This window comes from Chenopodium album, chromosome 5 (assembly GCF_948465745.1).
Source record: "Chenopodium album chromosome 5, dcCheAlbu1.1, whole genome shotgun sequence".
NCBI lineage: Eukaryota > Viridiplantae > Streptophyta > Magnoliopsida > Caryophyllales > Amaranthaceae > Chenopodium > Chenopodium album.
This window is the reverse complement of record NC_137838.1, coordinates 35,797,956-35,817,131: the sequence shown is the minus strand read 5'-3', so window position 1 is coordinate 35,817,131 and position 19,176 is coordinate 35,797,956.

Genomic DNA, 19,176 nt, shown 5'->3' with positions numbered 1-19,176 from the left:
GATTGTCATCTCTGGTAAAGTTTCCAAGCGTGGATTGTCGTGCTCCTTCTTAGTTTGGCAATTTTTTCCAAGTTCGGATTGTCATCGCTGGCAAGATTTCTGAGATTGGATTATCATACACCTAGTTCCTTAAGGCAAAATTTCCCAAAGGATTGTCGTAGGTCTTTATTCATCATAAAATTCGGCAAAAGTTCCTCAATGTGGATTGTCATTCATTTCAGTAAGTGGCAAATTTTCCCGAATTGGATTGTCGGTCAACTCTTTTTAGCAAATGTCCCAAGACGAGGATTTCTAATTGTGGCAATATTTTCCTAAATGGATTGTCGCATAGCATTGGCAAATTTCCAAGGTGGATTTCTTTCAAAAGTTATATGCCAAGATGTGGATTGTCAATCGTAGCAAAGTTCTTATGACATATTGTTACGAAGCATTCGCAACTTTTCCCAAAATTGGATTTTGGCAAATTTTCCGAGATACGGATTGTTGCTTCGTCGTGGCAACATTTCCAAGGATGGATTGTTACGAAGCATTGACAACTTTCCCTAAATCGGATTGCATCAATTCATACAAGAGTTATGTTGGCAACTATTCCCAAAGAAAAGAGCATTGTCATCACCCAAAGCATCAACATTAAAATTCAAGTAGCATTAAGGATCAACAAGCGTTGATCATTGGTATTTTTCTTTGGAATATTATCGCAACAACTAAGGATGGCTTAAGGTGGAGCAGTCTTCGATCATATTCCCTGGCTTGCGGAAGATGGTCATCAGGCGGTAGAAGATCGTTTCAGGCGAAGCAATATTCTATAGTTTTCTCTAGCTTGTAGAAGACTATCACATCAAAAATTGGAGGAATTTGCAGGGGTAGCAGTCTTCAGGCGGTATCCCCTAGCTTAAGGAAGATCGTCAAAGCTCTTTGTTCAGAGACGCGTGGACATATCAAAAAGCTCTTTTGCTCAAAGAAGGGTGGGCATACTATTAAAAAGATCTTTGTTTAGAGACACGTGGACATATCATCAAAGTTCTTTTGTTCAGAGACGAGTGAACATCCCTCAAAAAGATCTTTTGCTCATAGACGCGTGGGCGGCTTATTGAAGCTCTTTTATTCAGAGACACATGGACATAATAAACAAAAAAACCTCTATTGTTGGGAGACGAGTGAACATCAGCAACAGTAAAACAGCAAGATGACGTTCCCTAGCTTGTGGAAGGTTGTCACAACATCAAGTGCAGCAACAGATCGATTACCTCCAGAGACGTGTGCTCGACGGTGTAAGATACGCGTTTCTTAACTCACTTATCTATTTTATCTAACACTAGTTTACAGGTATCGGCGTTATAAGAATGATTTAAGATCGCAGAACGTTCTGAATCATTTTCCGTCCCTATCAATACTTTGACTTTTGTTTTTGAAACTTGCGTTTCTCCAAACTCAATCAAACTAGGGGCTTCTGTAGACACCCATTTGTGTCTCCCCAAAACCAAACATAGTGATGAATACCTTTCATATCATTTGATTATCAAAAAAGCAAAAGTGTAAAAATTCTAGTGATGAGGATGTTTTTATTAAAATTCTCTTCTTTCTGTTTTTGAAAATATTTCTTTTCTTACCCTATTCTTGAAAAGCGTGAATTCCAGTTTAGTTTTATCCATGATATGGGTCCAATAATGATGTAGTTGGATGGGGTTTGAAAAGACCTTTCCAACGATATATTATAAGCCCAATTCAAATGAATAATGAGGAAGTTATGGCAAAAATATTAAACTAGGCCCAAATCGGTTATTACCTACGACCCAATGATCATAAGGAGGGTCCAAAGGTCTAATCCTATTCCTAAACTAATAAGGATTAATAAGAAGATTCTATAAGTTTATAGAAGATCTTAATTATCCTTTTTGAAAAGATAAGAGTAAAGAATTTGAGTTAAATAAAAACTTTTCTTTTTTAAAACATTCCTTTTTTTTTTAAATCCTAAATCTATTCGATAATATTTTTCTGCCTCATAATCTTTATAAAAATCCTATATGGTTGGATAGATCTTGAAATTATCTTTCCAATGATATATTATAATATTAATTTCGAGCTATAACGAAAAAGATATGAAAGAAATACAAAACTCCATCCAAAACTGATACCATCCTACTATTTTGAACATATCTTTTTATTTACAGAATATTTTAATCGGATTTTCAGTGGGTTGGAAAATATACTTCAAGATATTTCCAACGACATATTATATGACTTATTTGGACTTTTGGATCAACATATATGATAAAAGCAAAATCCGCAAAAACTGCTGTCCATCGAGTTCTATTTCAATTCGAATTCGGATTCTTTTCTTATTCTTTGACCCTCTTTTTTCTCTATAAATAGAGGTCATATCTCCCCTTTTTCAAATCATCAATTCTTATCAATTCTCACCAATTCTCATCAAGAATTTATTGATTCTCTCTCCCTCTTTCTAAACCAACTTTTTTACAAACACAATTCCTCATACATTAGCACTAGAACCACCTAGCAAAGTTCGAAGTTGCCCTCTCCCTAGACGTGAAAGGTTTGATTTATGAGGGTTTGGTCCCAAATCTAGTCTAAACTTTCTTAATATCTATTTAAATTTTTTAATTTATTATTTTCCTTGAAGTTACTAACGTGTGTATTTTGTTATTAGAAAGAGATACGAGGCATCCAAGTAAGTGCTTTAATTGTTTTATTGATATTATGATATAGAAATCATGTTTAGGTTGTTATTTTGATTCCTAGTATCATGTTAGGATGCTTTTCCAAGTATCATGTTAGGATAATTTTTTAGTATCATATTTATGGTAATTTGCTTATATCAATTATGATTTCTATGATGCTTCCTATTTTCTTTCTTAATAGCGTGTTAGTATCATGTTAGGGCTATAGCCTAAGATCTTGCTATTATTATGCTTTAACATGATTATGATTATTTTTATGATTTATGATTATAATTGTTATAATTATTATGATGATTATTATTATTACTATTATTATTATATTGCTTGATATTTATTATTATTGCTTGATCACGCCTTTTATGCATGTTTAAAGGAAATTTGTACTTGAAATCACGTTTAATAGAAAATTAATAATCTTTTTTAGGGTAAATATGATTAAAATTCAAGTGATTGCCAACAATAGTTTTACTTGTGCATTAATATTTAACCAACATAGATTAAACAGGTTTAGGATAAACCTAATGATTGTATGTTAGTCAGAAAGCGCACATGAGTACGAGAAAAATGAATTAGAGGCCTATTATTAGGATATGTTCAATCTCTTTTAGGTTGGATTTGTACCTTCATCCCCAAACTTCCAGTCTAGGTTCAAGAACTATTGGAGTTAACACTTTCCTAGATCGTGAAGGGGTGTAACCTTCACCCTGTGAACGGTTTACAAGTTCATAAAACTTGTTAGCGACTCTTATGCTCTAGCTTCCTTCCCTTTGGACGCCACCATTCTTAAGTGTATGATCACAGTGGGGTTCAAGTTTTGGGTAATGCTTGAAATATTCCTTACACTACTTTACCTATATATACGCATCTACCCAAAGAACCATGCGGAAAAACTTGGGGAATTTTCGGGACACCTATGTCATGGGTGCCGTCTACCAAATAAATGATCCTGCCATTGACGACGTAGTTGTCTGGCCGCCTGACCAAAGCTATGGAGATTCATGCTTTGGGTGCTATTCTACCACAATACAGGAAGGCCTTAGATTTCCGTTAGATTCGGCTATTAAAAGGATCCAGGATGGGTACCGCCTGGGGGTATGGTACCTAGCACCCAATTCTTGGGTTAATATTGTAGGGTTTGTAGCCGCTTGTAGGATGCAAGACATTGAACCTAGCTTTGAGGCCTTCACCCATACGCATTACCAAAGTAAAGCTCCCCAATCATCCGGTCCCAGGTGGTTCACCTTGTCATGTAATAAAGGTTACATGATGACTTTGGGAAAAGACAATAAATTGAAGAATTGGAGAAGCAAGTTGTACATCGTTTCTTCCCCTAATACCATCCGGAACCTGTAGGGAATATTTCAAGCATTACCCCAAATTTGAACCCCACTGTGATCATACACTTAACTACGGTGACTTCCAAAGGGAAAGAAGATAGAGCAAAAGAGTCGCCAACAAGTTTTAGGAACTTGTAAACCATTCATGAGGTGAAGGTTACACCCCTTAAAGATCAAGGAGATCGTTAACTCCAATAGGTCTGAAACCATGACTGGTAGTTCGGGGATGAAGGTACAAATCCAACCTAAAATAGATTGAACCTTCCCTAATAATAGGCCTCTACTTTATTCTTCTCGTATTCATGTGCGCAATCTGACTAACATGCAATCAATAGGATTAACCATTAACATGTTTATCTATGTTAGTTGAATATTAATGCACAAACAAAACTATTATTGACGATCACTTGAATTATAATCAAATCAACCCTAAACAAAATTATTAATTATCTTATTAAGCATGATTACAAGTACCAATTCCCTTTAAACATGCATAAAATGTGTGATCAAAGAATAACAATAAAAATATCAAGCAACATAATAATCATAAATAATTCTTATAATTATAATCATCATAATCATGTTAAAGCATAATAGCATGATCCTTGGCATGATACTAACAAGATTAATAACAAACCCTAGCATGTCACAAAACAATAAAAATAAAAGCTTTAACCCTAACATGATACTAACATGATATTAGGAAAGAATAGGAGGCATCACAGGAATCATAATAAGAATATTTGATATAAGAAATTAAAGTTGTTACCCTAAACATGATACAAGGAAGATCAAAACACCCTAACATGACACTAGGAATCTTAATAACAACCTAGACATGATTTTTATATCATAATAACAATGCAAACAATTAAAACAATTACTTAGATGCCTCGTACCTCTTTCTAATATCAAAATACACGCGTTAGTAACTTCAAGGAAAATATAAAATTAACAATTAAATTAAATAATTGAAATAGAGAATTGTGACCAAACCCTCAGAAAATTAAAACCTTTCACGTTTAGGGCGAAGGCAACTTCAAACTTGGCTAGGTGTTCCTAGATCTTGTGAATGTGGTATGGTGTTTGTAAAAAGCTAGTTTAGAAAAGAGAGAGAAAGAGAGTAATCAAGAGATTCTTGATGAGAATTGGTGACACAGAATTACAGAATTGATGATCGAAAACAAAGGTTTTAGAAGGCTATTTATAGAGAAAATTAGCCGGATAAGATAAAAAACGAATTAGAGTTTTGAATAGAATAAAACACGATTGCAGCTTCAATCACGCGCGTGGCGCCAAAAGCTGGACTCTAGTGCCAGATGCCAGGTCTGGCGCCAGACGCTGGGCCTGGCGCTGAACGCTGGTCCTGTCGTCCGACGCTGAAAGACAGTTTTTGCGGATTTTGTTTTTATCATATGTTTTGATCTAGAAGTACAAATAAGTCATATAAAATGTCGTTGGAAAGATCTTGAAGTCTACTTCCCAACCCAATTATAATCAAATTAAAATCTTTTGTAGATACAAAGATATGGCCGAAATAGTGGAAGGGTGTCAGTTTTGGATAAAGTTTCATATTCATATCTTTTTCGTTATACCTCGGATTTAATATTATAATATATCATTGGAAAGATATTTCAAGATATATCCAACCATATAAGATTTGGATAAATATTATGAGGCTCAAAAACAAAATCTGAATATATTCCACTTCGTATAAAACAAGGATTCTAAAAAGGAGTAGTTTTATTCAATTTCAATCTTTTTGAAACATAATTGTCAATCCTCACTCCATTAGGATTTAAGAGAATCTTCTAGAATATTCTAGAAGACTATAATAAATCCTAATAGCTTTAGGAATGATAATTAATAATAGGCCCTCATCTAGATCATTGGGCCGTAGGTAAAATTCGGTTTGAGCCCAGTTTAGTAATTTGGCCATAACTTCCTCATTATTCATCGGAATTGGGCTTATAATATATCGTTGGAAAGGTCTTTTCAAGCCCTATCCAACTGCACTATTATTGGACCCTTATCATGGTACAAATTAAACTGTAATGCACGTTTTTCATAAATAAGGTAAGAAAAGAAATATTTTCAAAAACAGAAAGAAGAGATATTTTAATAAAAATATCCTCATCACTAGAATTTTCACACTTTCAATTTGTTTGATAAGCAAATGACATGAAAGGTATTCATCAGTGGGTTTGGTTTTGGGGACATACAAATGTGTGTTTACAGAAGCCCCCACTTTGACTGAGTTTGGAGAAACGCAAGTTTCGAAAACAAAAGTCAAAGTATCAAATGGGACAGAGAATGATTCAGAACATTCTGCAATCCTAAATCATTCTCATAACGCCGATACCTGCAAACTATGGTTAGTTAAAATAGATAAGAGAGTCAAAGAAACGCGTATCTTACACCGTCAAGCACACGTCTCTGGGGTAACTTATTTGTTGCTGCATTTGTCGTTGTGACAACCTTCCACAAGCTAGGGAACGCCATCTTGCTGTTTTGATGTTCACTCGTCTGTGAACAATAGAGCTTTTTTGATATGTTCATGTATCAATGAACATAGAGCTTCTTTTTAATATATCCACGCGTCTCTAAATAAAGATCTTCTGAATGATATGCCCACGTGTCTCAGAGCAAAAGAGCTTTGATGATATGCCCACGCGTCTCTGAACAAAGAGCTTTTGAATGATATGCCCACGCGTCTCTGAGAAAAAGAGCTTCAATGATATGTCCACGTGTCTCTGAACAAAGATCTTTGATGATATGTCCACGCGTCTCTGAACAATAGAGCTTTGATACTTGAATGTTTGTTGCGATCGTTCGGTTGGCTGAGAACAGGAGCTTTGCTGATTAGTTGTATCCTATAAAAATCAAAAGATTGCCAAAAGACTTTTCTAGTGCTTTTCTTAGGGTTCACCTAAGGCTTGATGTTTCTTTCTTAGGGTTGACCTAAGGTGATTGACTGATTGAGGTTTACTCAACGTGACAGATTGACTTGAGGTTGACTCAACGTGACTAACTGACTTGAGGTTGACATAAGGTGAATTGACACGTGTGACTCATGACCCGTGTGTGCATTGTATTGTGATCGTGTGACTAAAAAATGCAAAAAATAAAAAGTTTTCTGTCATTTTTGTGGAGGGTACCGACTTTCACCCGAAAAAGAAATACGCGAAAAAAGAAAGAAGCAAAATTTTTAAAGGTACATGTTAAATGATTTTATTCCGTTAACGTTTTCTCTTATAGTACAAGGATTGTAACATCTTAGACTATCCTAGTTGACTCGATAATGAAAGTGTTTAGGTAACTTAGCCGTGGAGGCTATGTACTTCATACTTTGTGATGGAATGATCACTGATGAGCGATTTTGACATGACAAGGCATGCTTTAGCGTTATGTTAAGATTTCATGACAAAGGGTTCCTAAGGGAAAGTATATTTGGTCATGTATCTCTGCGGTGTGTGAAAGTGATACTAAAGTTAGGCTGCAAGAGCTAAGTGTGTGGGAAAATATTATTTCAAGAAGTGTCAAATGATAGTGACTCTTTAGGCTAGGTAAGTTAAAGATGTAAGGATCAAACCCCCAAGTGTAGCTCTAAGTAGATAGGGATGAGCATTGGAGATCCCTTGATATGATAATGATGTGTGAATGTTAATATGAATGCATGTTTATTACGACCGCACCTCGATGTGAGGTTGCCTACGTATCCGTTAGGAATCAGGCCGAACGTAGCTCTAGCAGAACCTCGCACAAATGTGTGTATACATCAAAAAGGTCTTTTTAGGGGTTATAACTTGGTTAGCCTTAAGGTTGAAGAAGGAAGGGATAAAAGGCTCGAGACCCTAGAAAAGCCCCCAAGGTGTGCAACTTTGCTTTTGGAATATTTGTATTTTCATGTTTGAGGTTTCTCACTCTTTTTCTTTTCTTTTTTATGCTTTATTTATTTTATTTTAATAAGTCTGGGCAATCCCGATCATGCGGTCTATCACTCACTTGGCATTCATGTTTCTCAGGCACAGTACTGAGCACTCGATAAGAAACGCAATCTGAGATGTGTTCATATCGAAGACATTATCATATCAAAGATATTGGAACACTTGCCCTTTTGTACACTTTTATTATTTTCTTATCGCTTTTTTTTATTTATTTTGATCTTTTGAAATCACTCAAGCTTTTTGAAGTTACATAAGTTACACACCATCCCATCCCAAGGTTAGGTAGATGTAGGTTGAAAACTGAAAGGTCTATCATTAGACGAGGCTCAAAGTTGTTTATGAAGAAAGGATTGTAAATTAGAAAGGTGAAAAACAATATGATGTGGCTACAAGGGGTGCCTCAAATCATTGGTATACCTTGTTCTTGGTTGGACATGGATTTTTTATTTTTTTTTTTAAATGCAATATAATGAAATGATCATATATAAGGAAATAAATGCTCATTTTAAAAGGGAAAAAAGAAAGAATCTACAAAATTATCTAAGGGAAAAGAAAGGTGTCTATACTAGACTTAATGGGGGAGCAAAAAAATGAAAAAGAAATAGCATTATGACTTTGGGGAAAGACAATAAATGGAAAAATTGGAGAAGCAAGTTATACATCATTTCTTCCCCAAATATCATCCGGAACCTGTAGGGAATATTTCAAGCGTTACCCCAAACTTGAAACCCCACTGTGATCATATACTTAAGTATGGTGGCGTCCAAAGGGAAAGAAGCTAGAGGAAAAGATTCGCCAACAAGTTCTAGGAAATTGCAAACCATTCACGAGGTGAAGGTTACACCCCTTAACGATCCAGGAGATCGTCAACTCCAATAGGTCTGGAACCATGACTGGTAGTTCGGGGATGAAGGTACAAATCCAACCTAAAAGAGATTGAACCTGCCCTAATAATAGACCTCTACTTTTTCTTCTCGTATTCATGTGCGCTTTCTTACTTTATTCTTCTCGTATTCATGTTTATCTATGTTGGTTGAATATTAATGCTAAAATAAAACTATTATTAGCGATTACTTCAATTATAATAAATTTAACCCTAAACAAAATTATTAATTATCATATTAAGCATGATTACAAGTACCAATTCCCTTAAACATGCACAAAAGCTGTGATCAAGCAATAACAATAAAAATATCAAGTAACATAATAATCATAAATAATAATTATAATCATAATCATAATAATCATGTTAAAGCATAATAGCAAGATGGTAGGCATGATACTAACAACCCCTAGCATGTCACTAAACAATAAAAATCAAATCTTTAACCCTAACATGATACTAACATGATATTAGGAAAGAAAAGGAAGCATCACAGGAATCATAATAAGCATATTTGACAGGGTAAAGTCGTATCCCCTAATCAAAAGTAAATACCTAAGTCCTCTAACTAAAGTAGATAGGGAAGTAGGGTCGAACTCCACAGGGAAACAAGTCTTTTTACTCCTATTTAATTATTATAATCTAAATTATCTAAGTAACCAATATTTTTGGGAATAAATTATATACTACGAAGAATAAGTTTAGGGAGAAAAACAATAATAAGAAGGCATAGGGTCACAGGTTCACCAATAATTATTATTCCGGGATAAAACATAATAACTAATAATCACCATTGCACAAATAACATGATCAACAGGCTCTCGCAATTTACTAGCTCTAAGTTCCTATTAAAAATAGCCTTTAATATTAAATTAACATTTGCTCGATACATCAATTCAATATTGCTAAACATTCACAATAAAATTACATCTGCTAGATTTATAATCTAATTGCAAAGAATTAAAACAATTCAATAAGAAATTATCATGCAATACCAATAATCAATAATAATAAATTATCCCTTCATATTAATTATGGATCCCCATAAACCATAGAATGAAACTACTCAGACATAATCATATCTAAACTAATCAAATAAATAAACAAAACATAATCAAGGAAGTAAATGAAATAGGTGAAATTAAAGGAGAAGAAATTGTTACCAAAGGAAATCAGGATTAATGGAAGTAATTAAGAACAAAAGTTAAGAGAGAATTTAAGAGAGAGAAATATCCTAAGTAGAGAGAGAAAATCTATCAAACAGAAGGTAATCCAAAATTACGTACATAATTCGTACTTAAACATTCCTCAAAACAAAAATTAAAACTAATCTAATCAGGTCTGAGAAAAACACGCGCCCGATCGGGCTAGAGGCCGCCCGATCGGGTGCGCCTTTTTCCTTGCGCCTCTTCTCAGCAGCAACGCCCGATCGAGCGCTCTAGGACACGCACCAGCACCAAATTCATGCCGCGCCCGATCGTGCTAGCTTGCCCGATCGGGCCCTTGCTTCTCTTCGAGGCTTGGACTTCGATTGGGCTTGATTCCTCGGCCTAATCTGGATTTCCTCTTCGGGTCTTGAATACTCGGTCCAAATACTTCGGTATCTAACCGGCCTTGGGCTTCAAAGATGGTCGTGCTCTTCTAATTCCCAACGTCGCTCCATGAAAAACCTGAGAAAATGCTCCAAAGGTGCAATTTCCTACAAAAATCAACAAAGACTACGAAAACACTAGAAAACACCAATTAGTAATAAAAGTGGCTCGAAAGAGCCAAAAACACTACTAATTATGACCAAGGGATGGGGGTAAATTAATATATAAAATGGACATATCAAACTCCCCCAAGCTAAACCTTTGCTTTGAAAGGAATGGTGTCCTTCGAACAAGTGTATTATTCTGATGGCGGGTTCAGAATTATTAGAAAGCTAATATATTCAGTAAGGTCAAGTGATCGGAATGCTTGGGTGGAGGCCGCTTCTGATCAGTAATATTAATATAATTAATATTAGAGTTTAATCTTGACTGATCCCTTCGGGTCACACCCAAGAAAAAAGTACGAACCGACTCGACGAGTTAATTCGGAAGAAATTAATTCGTCGCCCGAGTGTTAAATATTTAGACGTCGGAAATTCGAGCTTAGAGCGTCGAAACCGAGCGTCGGAAGTCGAGTCAAAAATAATAAAAAGACGAGACGGCAAATTAGTAATAAATAACCAATGACCAAAATACCCCTAGCATCGGAATCTCGAGTGTTAGGGGATTAGGAGAGCTAGCAGCCCGCACCATATGCGAGGCGTGATAGCAAGGCACGGCCAACAGCCCGCAAGCAATGCGAGGCATGCTGGCGCGTGCACTGCTTCTTGCAGCCCGCACTAGTGCGTGGCTAGCTAGCAGCGCCACTCGGCTGCAGCAGCCCGCACTCTTGTGCGTGGGCGTGATGGGCCGAGTTGGCAGCAGCTAGCAGCCCGCACGGGCGGGGCTAGCTGGGCCGTGGCACAGGGTCGGGTAAAGGGGAGAGCTAGTAAGTGAAGCTTGCTTTTGTGTGGACAAGTGTCACAAGGAGAGGAAGGAGTGGGGAGCAAGTATGGTCCCCTCCTCTCCAAGTGGTCCATACTCCTCATTACATATGACTAAGACACTTGTTGATTTATTACTTGCTTGCATATTTAAATTATTTTAGCTTTAAATTAAATTGAGGAATTTCATGATCCTATAATGATGGGATTGAAATTCTCACTCCCACATTTCTCTATAAATACAAATCTTGGGATTTGGAGAAATGTGCTTGAGTGGGAGTTAGAAAGAGCATTCCATATTTTGGAAAAACTCTTAAACTCCATTAACACTTGGGTTTTGGTCGGACCTTGCTAACTCCAAGGTAACGGACCTAAAAAGTCGTGTTCGTCCTTTGTGGTTGGATACCGTTGGAGGCACGACATTTGCGGTGCTCATGGCTTTCAAGTAAGAGCCCGTTTTGTGAGGGCGAAGCTCGCTTCAAGGGTATGATTCGTTCTTCCTTTTCTCGTGTTTATTTATGCTTTATGGTTTTATTAATTACGGTGGAAAAGGTGTTCTGAAAAGGTTTTTTCTCCCTACGGGACTGTGGTTTTAGCCAAATTCTTACCAGAAATGCCTTTTCCGAGGGATTTTTTGTTTTTGACGAAAATTTTTTAAGTCTTTTCTAACCTTCAAATTAATGGCATAACTTGTTGATTATGTGGTTGATTATTTGCATTATTTTCTGCATTTTTAAGTCCCCTTAAAGCACACTTACTTGGTAGTATTTGATGCTTAAAGGTTGATTTATTTTCACATAATTGCAAACTAATTGCTTTTTAGTGTGAAATTTTTTGTTTTGAGGCTTCCTAAGTGTTAAAGATTCAATCTTTATTTGTGATAAGTGATTGAAACTTTAAAAACCACTAAATTCCATGTTATTTTATGTTAAACTTTGTTGTTTTAATCATTTTGAGTTGATTGGAAAGATAAAGTTTCAATTTTTGTGATAGAAATTTGGTTATCTTCATGTTGGAAGATATAATTTTCAAGGATTCACAAAATTTAGATGTTGGAATTTTCATTTGAACATTAAAGTTCATATTTTTCCAACTTCCCCTTACTTTGTCAAATTCTCAAGTTTAATTTAAATTGATTAAATTAAAAGTGAGAAATTGTCTCAACTTTTTTATTGCACCAAGCTAAACCAATTTCATTAAGAATGGTTCTTGGAATTATTTTTGTTATTTGCACTTTGAAATTTTATTAAGTTGGACTTGTTTAAAATTTTTATTTTTTGCTCATTCAGTTAGTTCTAAAATTAATTTAGAATTAATTAATTATGTCTCGCGAAATGGGATCAAATCCCGAGGCCATGGCACGCAAAACGAGGCAAAGAACCACCCTTGGCTAGCTGGGCTGCATAGCAGCCCGCATGTGGCTGCCAAGGTGGCTGCCCCGTCTTGCGTACGGCCATATGCGCGGCAGCAGCACATGGCCACAGCAGCCACGCAGCAGGAGCCATGGCTGTGCGTGCGCGAGCGTGCGGCAGTGGAAGCAGCTCAAGGCTGCTTGCCGCGGGCCGTGTGTGCGGAGCTTTTGTGTGTGTATGTGCTTGGTGCGGTGAGGCGAATGGCCGTAGTGTGCTTGGTTTGCACGAGCTGCAATTATTCGAGTTTCTTTGGCAAAACGCTTAAAGCAAAAGCCACTTGAAATGCGGTTGGCTTAATATTTGCTTACTTTGTCGTTTTATTTATTTTAATTAATTTTGTTTATTTTAATTAAAATTTTGGGAGGCTAGGCCTCGGTTTTGAGCGGCATTGGAAAAATTTTATTTTGACAAGTTTGGGTGCTACCGACTTAATTAGTTAGATTAATTAAGGGAAATGCGGAATTTAGTGGGAGCTTCAATTATTAATGACGTCAATTACATAATCGGTTAAACAACTTTAACTAGTTTTAATTAGGCGTGTTAATCGGATTAACCACCTAGATTAGTTACTAGTGCGCGCGTTGTTTAAATGCATTTTACTTGTTTGATATTGTAAATTGCATGGGCCATTCTCAAATAGTGAATGGATGAATGGAATATATATTCTCTCTCACAGGTTATATGAAATGGCAACTAGTGGGACCCGATTAGGATAGAAAATACGGTTTACGTGCCGTTATGTATTTTTTGTAAATCTAAATACGATCTACGCACCGTTATGTATTTTTGTACCTTAATATTTAGATTATTCCTAGTCGTAGACACTAGTATTTGCATAGTTTGGTTAAGTCTTGAAGACGACATATCTTGGAAGCCAAAGCCTTGAATTGCAAATGAAGACCTTGTGAAGATTTGAAGAATTCAAGGGGTCATGCTAGTTGCCAATATGCATTTATAATTTTGCTTTATATTTTATGCTTATATATATACATGTAAATTATTCGTTAGATGCATGTTTAGGTTTTCTTTATGTTGCGATGATTAGTTAAGTTCACTTAAATCAACCAACATAGAAATCCAAGGTCCCTAATAATATTGAGTCAAACTTTCCTTTCCAAAACAACACTTACCAACCGAACGAGGGTGATGGTAGGCTACGCCAAAGCGAGGTGCCATCACTTCTCCAAGGCTCATAAGGCACACCGGGTGTGCACGTTGGTTTTGGTTGAACTCATCGGTATGAGTGAGGAGTCCTCACATACCGTGGTAAAAGAGATACATCGTCAAAGATGCATTAGATGCGACGATTATCTAACCAAGAGTGGCTTAGAGCCATTAAAAAGGCAATACTTACCTTAGAAGATTTAGTGTTAAGACAAGCCAAAGCATGCTTAACCACTCCTTGTTTCTTCGTATCTTGGAATCGCCTTATTTTCGCCAAATAGGGACAATTTTTATGCGTAAATAAGACGTTTAATAAAATTGAAGTTTGCATGAATGCTATTAAATTTCAAAATTTTTATGTTCTTGATAAATGGTTATACTTTGCACTTATATTTATAGTATTCTAAATCAAATAATATTGTTTCCATGATTGGTAAAGGAAATCCTTGATAATAGTTCTCAAAGACAGGAAAAACATTTCTAAAATACAATTCTCATAAATGACTTTTATAACTAAGTACGAAAGGACAGTTAGACATCATGTATTCAAAATACTAGGTAGTTTTGAAAAAACATGAGGTATTGAGTTGCAAACTCAAGATTGTCAATGTTTGACAACCAATGTATCTTTTCGCATCATACATAATTGAGTAGGACTCATTGATGTAGTAATTCGAGTAAGAATTAATGGAAAAGATGGAACTTTGTTTTACGGCGCACTAGGTGCTTGATTATTCCTAACAAAGTATAAGAGTCAAGGTACTTAAAGAAATAATTCTTAAAGTAAGATTATGAGATATTGTATGATAAGAAATATAGGAAAGAAGGAACAAAGAAAAGGAATTAGATTCCATTTCAACTCATGAGTTCATGTTATTGTAGTTAACTTAGCAATTCGTTATCTTCACAAGTATCGGATACTGCTTGAGTGTTCCACTATGATAGTGACCTCAAACTATTGAAGTTAAGCTAAGTTATCGACTTACAAGCTTAGAAAGAAGCAAGAAGAATCTACATCAGTTGTAAGGTCATATGTTTTGTTTAAAGACCTTTTAAGCCAAAGGCTGGAACAAATAATGGTTATTATGTTCCATAATCAGCAATTGATCCGTTTACACACGGAAAGACTCACATTCAAAGTAATGAGAATTAGTTGCGAGATTTATTTGAATGGCATGGTTATCCAAGCGTTGAGTCGAGAATGCTTGATTATAAACAAACATTTCCCTAACATGATTAACTCACTAAGTTCAAGTCATGGGCTTGATTTGCGTTCCAAACATCTTTAACAATGTCATATCGACAAGAACGTATTCAAGATTCTATTAGATAGGCTCTTGATAGTTGCTCAATTTGGAATCATTCTAACACAAGCAAGTCTTAGTTGTTGAAACCGACAAAGCAGAGAGCTATTGTTCTTGGTATAGACAATTGACTCCGAAGGCTAAAGAGGAATCAATTACTTCAACGTTTCACAAAGAATTTGAAAGGATATGGCTATATTCATCAAATGTGAACAAACTTGACCTGAGTAACTCAAGAGTCCAATGAAGTACAGAATCGACTTGGCAAGATATCAAAACTTCTAGATTAGATCAAGCAATGTTTGCTTGAGCCAAGCGTGACCATCTCAAAGTTATGAATGGAAATTTTCATAAAGAACTCCACATAGAACATAGTGTGTCCTCACGGAGACCTTGATGTCATTGAAAAATGACTCAAACGATGATGGTTCACAACCCTTCCTATAAAGTTCTTAATGATTTACACAAATGACTAATGTTACACTAAACAATATGTCAAAGCTAAGAAAGGACGCCATATTCAGTTATGGATAGAAATAACTTCTAAAAGTCTTTTCAAGTATATGTCTATGGCTGTTAGTCTCAGTGGGAGTTCACTAGCTCAGTGGGAGCTAAGTGGCTCAGTGGGAGCTAGGTGGCTTAGTGGGAGCTGAATGGCTCAATAAAGACTAAAGATAGCTCAAGTGGGAGCTAACTATTTGTTTCACAACAAACTTTTACCCAAAGACAATATACATGTCTCTTTGTAAGCATTCAAGTAAGACTACGGGCATTACCTCCACATCCTAATTGAGAACATAATGTTTGTTTCTCTAAGTGGTGTCTTTCTGGAAAGTAAAACGTTTCCAAAACGACAAGTGGGAGGAAAATGAACTCGATGACCATCGAGCTTAGCGACAAACTAGAACTGAGAATCTTGGAATACCTTAAAGGACTTCATGAGAATGCTTGATCAAGAATACTCAAAAGGACTTTACAAGTGCCTTAAAAGAGAATTCATTACTCACAAAACATTAAAAATGTTGGAGTAAGATCAACATGATAAAAGGGCTTTGAAAGCGCCTTAAAACTCAATGTTTGATGCAATTACCCCGTATAGGTATAGAATTCACCAAAGGCTTGGATTGAATCCTATAAATTTTCTATTAAGTTAGAAATAAACCTAAGACTTACAAGCAAAGGAATAATGTCTTGTAAGATAGCTACGACAAATCCAAATTCCGAATGATGGTTAGAGGCCATGAAAATCCGAAATAGACTCCATGTTTGAAAATCATGTTCGAAACATGATTAATTTGCATGAAGGATGAAAGATCCATCAATTGCAAATAAGTTTTCAAGGAGAAGACTAACAAATGTGGAAATGTATATGCATACATAGCTATATTGGTTGAAAAGGATATAATTAATTTCAAGGAGTTGGTTTTAATATAAACCTATTCACCAATCGGAATGCTTAAGTCTTTTCGTGATTGATCTAGCAAAATTGCAAATATGAAATATGGAAAAATAGATACCAAAACCGCCTTCCCAAAATAGGATCTTGGAAGTGACTATGGAATAGTCTAAGGGTTTTGAAAATCTAAATAATGCTAGATTTGATAGCAAGCACATGGAATCCGTCATGGGATTAAAGGAAGCATTGCATGAAGGAATTGGAACGTGTTTTCTCATAAAGTTAATAAGAGGATTGACTTATGGAGAAACATAGAAATTCTGATGAACAAGAAGTTTAGTGGAAGCAAAAGTAAAGGTCCAACGAGAAGTTTACGAACTATATTGTGAAACAACTATCAAATGCCAAATGCTTAGATTTGAAAGTATTTTCGACAATGGACCAAGCTAAAGACGATACTTAGTACATGTTGGGAATTAAGTTCTATGGTATAGACTTAATTAAATGTTTAAATGAGTAAAGGAATTTACCATGTTAAACATGAAGGACATTGAAAGGCTTTCGACCCATATATGTATGAAGCTAAGTAAATGTTTGAACTAAGCATAAGCTAGGCTAAATACTAAGTTAACCAAGAAAGACTCTAGTAAGAGACTTTCAACCATATCACATAGCGAACATTTTGGGAAAACTCAGTGTAACTGAATGAGCTAAATGTCACGTGGATGGATTATAATTAAGAATCATTCTAGAATTAAATCCATCATGTAAAGCTATGATATGGAATCGTCAGACGACTTACTTGCTTAGAGCTTGTGAAGTACGTATATAATACCAGTCGACATTAATCTAAGTATTAGATCATTAGATTATAGTCAAGAACATCCATAGCACTTAAATAAGTAGTTGGATGAGTTCTTGACGCATGGAAAAAAAATACAACTTGAGTTTTGATGTTGTAAGCACAAACCTTAACAAGGATTAGATCCTTAGCAAGGAAGCCAATTATAAGCACGAGGAAAGAAGTGTCGTGGCTTGAGAATGGTAACATGGATATGCATCAATGTATAATGTGTGGAAATTTAAGATAAATTTCCATGATCTTAAGTGATTTGAGTATTCCGAACCATTGTGAGTCGTTTGGAGTGAAATACATGCAAGGCATCAGCGGAGAGTGTACTAAAACATATGTTGAGAATATTGTTGCCTTAAAGGCAATAATAAGATAGATGTTAAATGGAAAAGTTCGTTGTTGAACATTAATGATTGTAGGTTGTCAAGTAGAAGGTCTCAAATCATGAAAATGAGTGGGAGCCATTGCTTGGACAATAAATCCTGAATCACATGTAATCCATTAACACTCTCAAAATTTTATCATCTTATTATGGAAATGGTGGATAATGAAGATGCTAAGGTTTGCAAAGTAATTATAACTAAACCTATGCAATAAGTGAACGACAACATTCATAATTGCATGAAAGAAATCAAGCATATCAAATATGAGAGTGATTTTTGTGAATGTTTTATGAAGAGTACTACTCTTAAAACATTTGGGAAAAACCATTTATCATAAGATGAAACATTGTGAAGTTTCATAGTGGAATAAAATATTTCTAAATATTCCACAAAACTATTTAATTGTGGTTTAGAATTAAATAATGAGTCCATTCGATTTTAATAAATATTTAAAATAGGGTATCAAGTCAATGGCTTGGATAAAGAAACACCTATTAAGTGAACATTGAATATTTTAATCGAAAATTATCCCTAATCAAGGTCATATTTCTTGTGGACGATTAATGACCATTAGAGATTAGTGTGTAGTATGATTTATAGCACCGTTTCTTGTGCTATGAGGATATAAATCATTTGCACAGGTATTGGTTTAGAATCATACTGGATCGACCTATGAGAATACTTTAAGAGATTTAAAAATCGTCATAAATATTTTTCTCATTATTACTATCGGAACTCTTTTCCTTGACCATGAGTAGTGGGAGGTCTCTTGTTTGAGTACTAGTCCGCTATGGTATCCGCCAAACGTCTGCCGTAACTGGGGATTATAACGACAGATATCGGGCGGCTAGGTCCTCTTAGTAAGAGAAGCTACATTACAAGACTGGAAATGTCCCCCTACTAACAATAGGGAACATGTCTTGTTGTTTACAAGGCCTCTCGAAGAGCGAGACTGTGAAAATGCATGGCCGTGCTCAGATGGATTTTAGAAATCATCTGCTTATTGACAGTCAAACTCGGATTTCGAGAAACACTTCTGGACGTAACAGAGATGACAAGTAATCTTACTCTGTAGTTCATGAAGAGACATAGGAAAGGGGCTATACACTAAATGCACACTTGTCCGGAAGGACAAGTGGGAGACTGAAAGGAATGGTGTCCTTCGAACAAGTGTATTATTCTGATGGCGGGTTCAAAATTATTAGAAAGCTAATATATTCAGTAAGGTCAAGTGTTCGGAATGCCTGGGTGGAGGCCGCTTCCGATCAGTAATATTAATATAA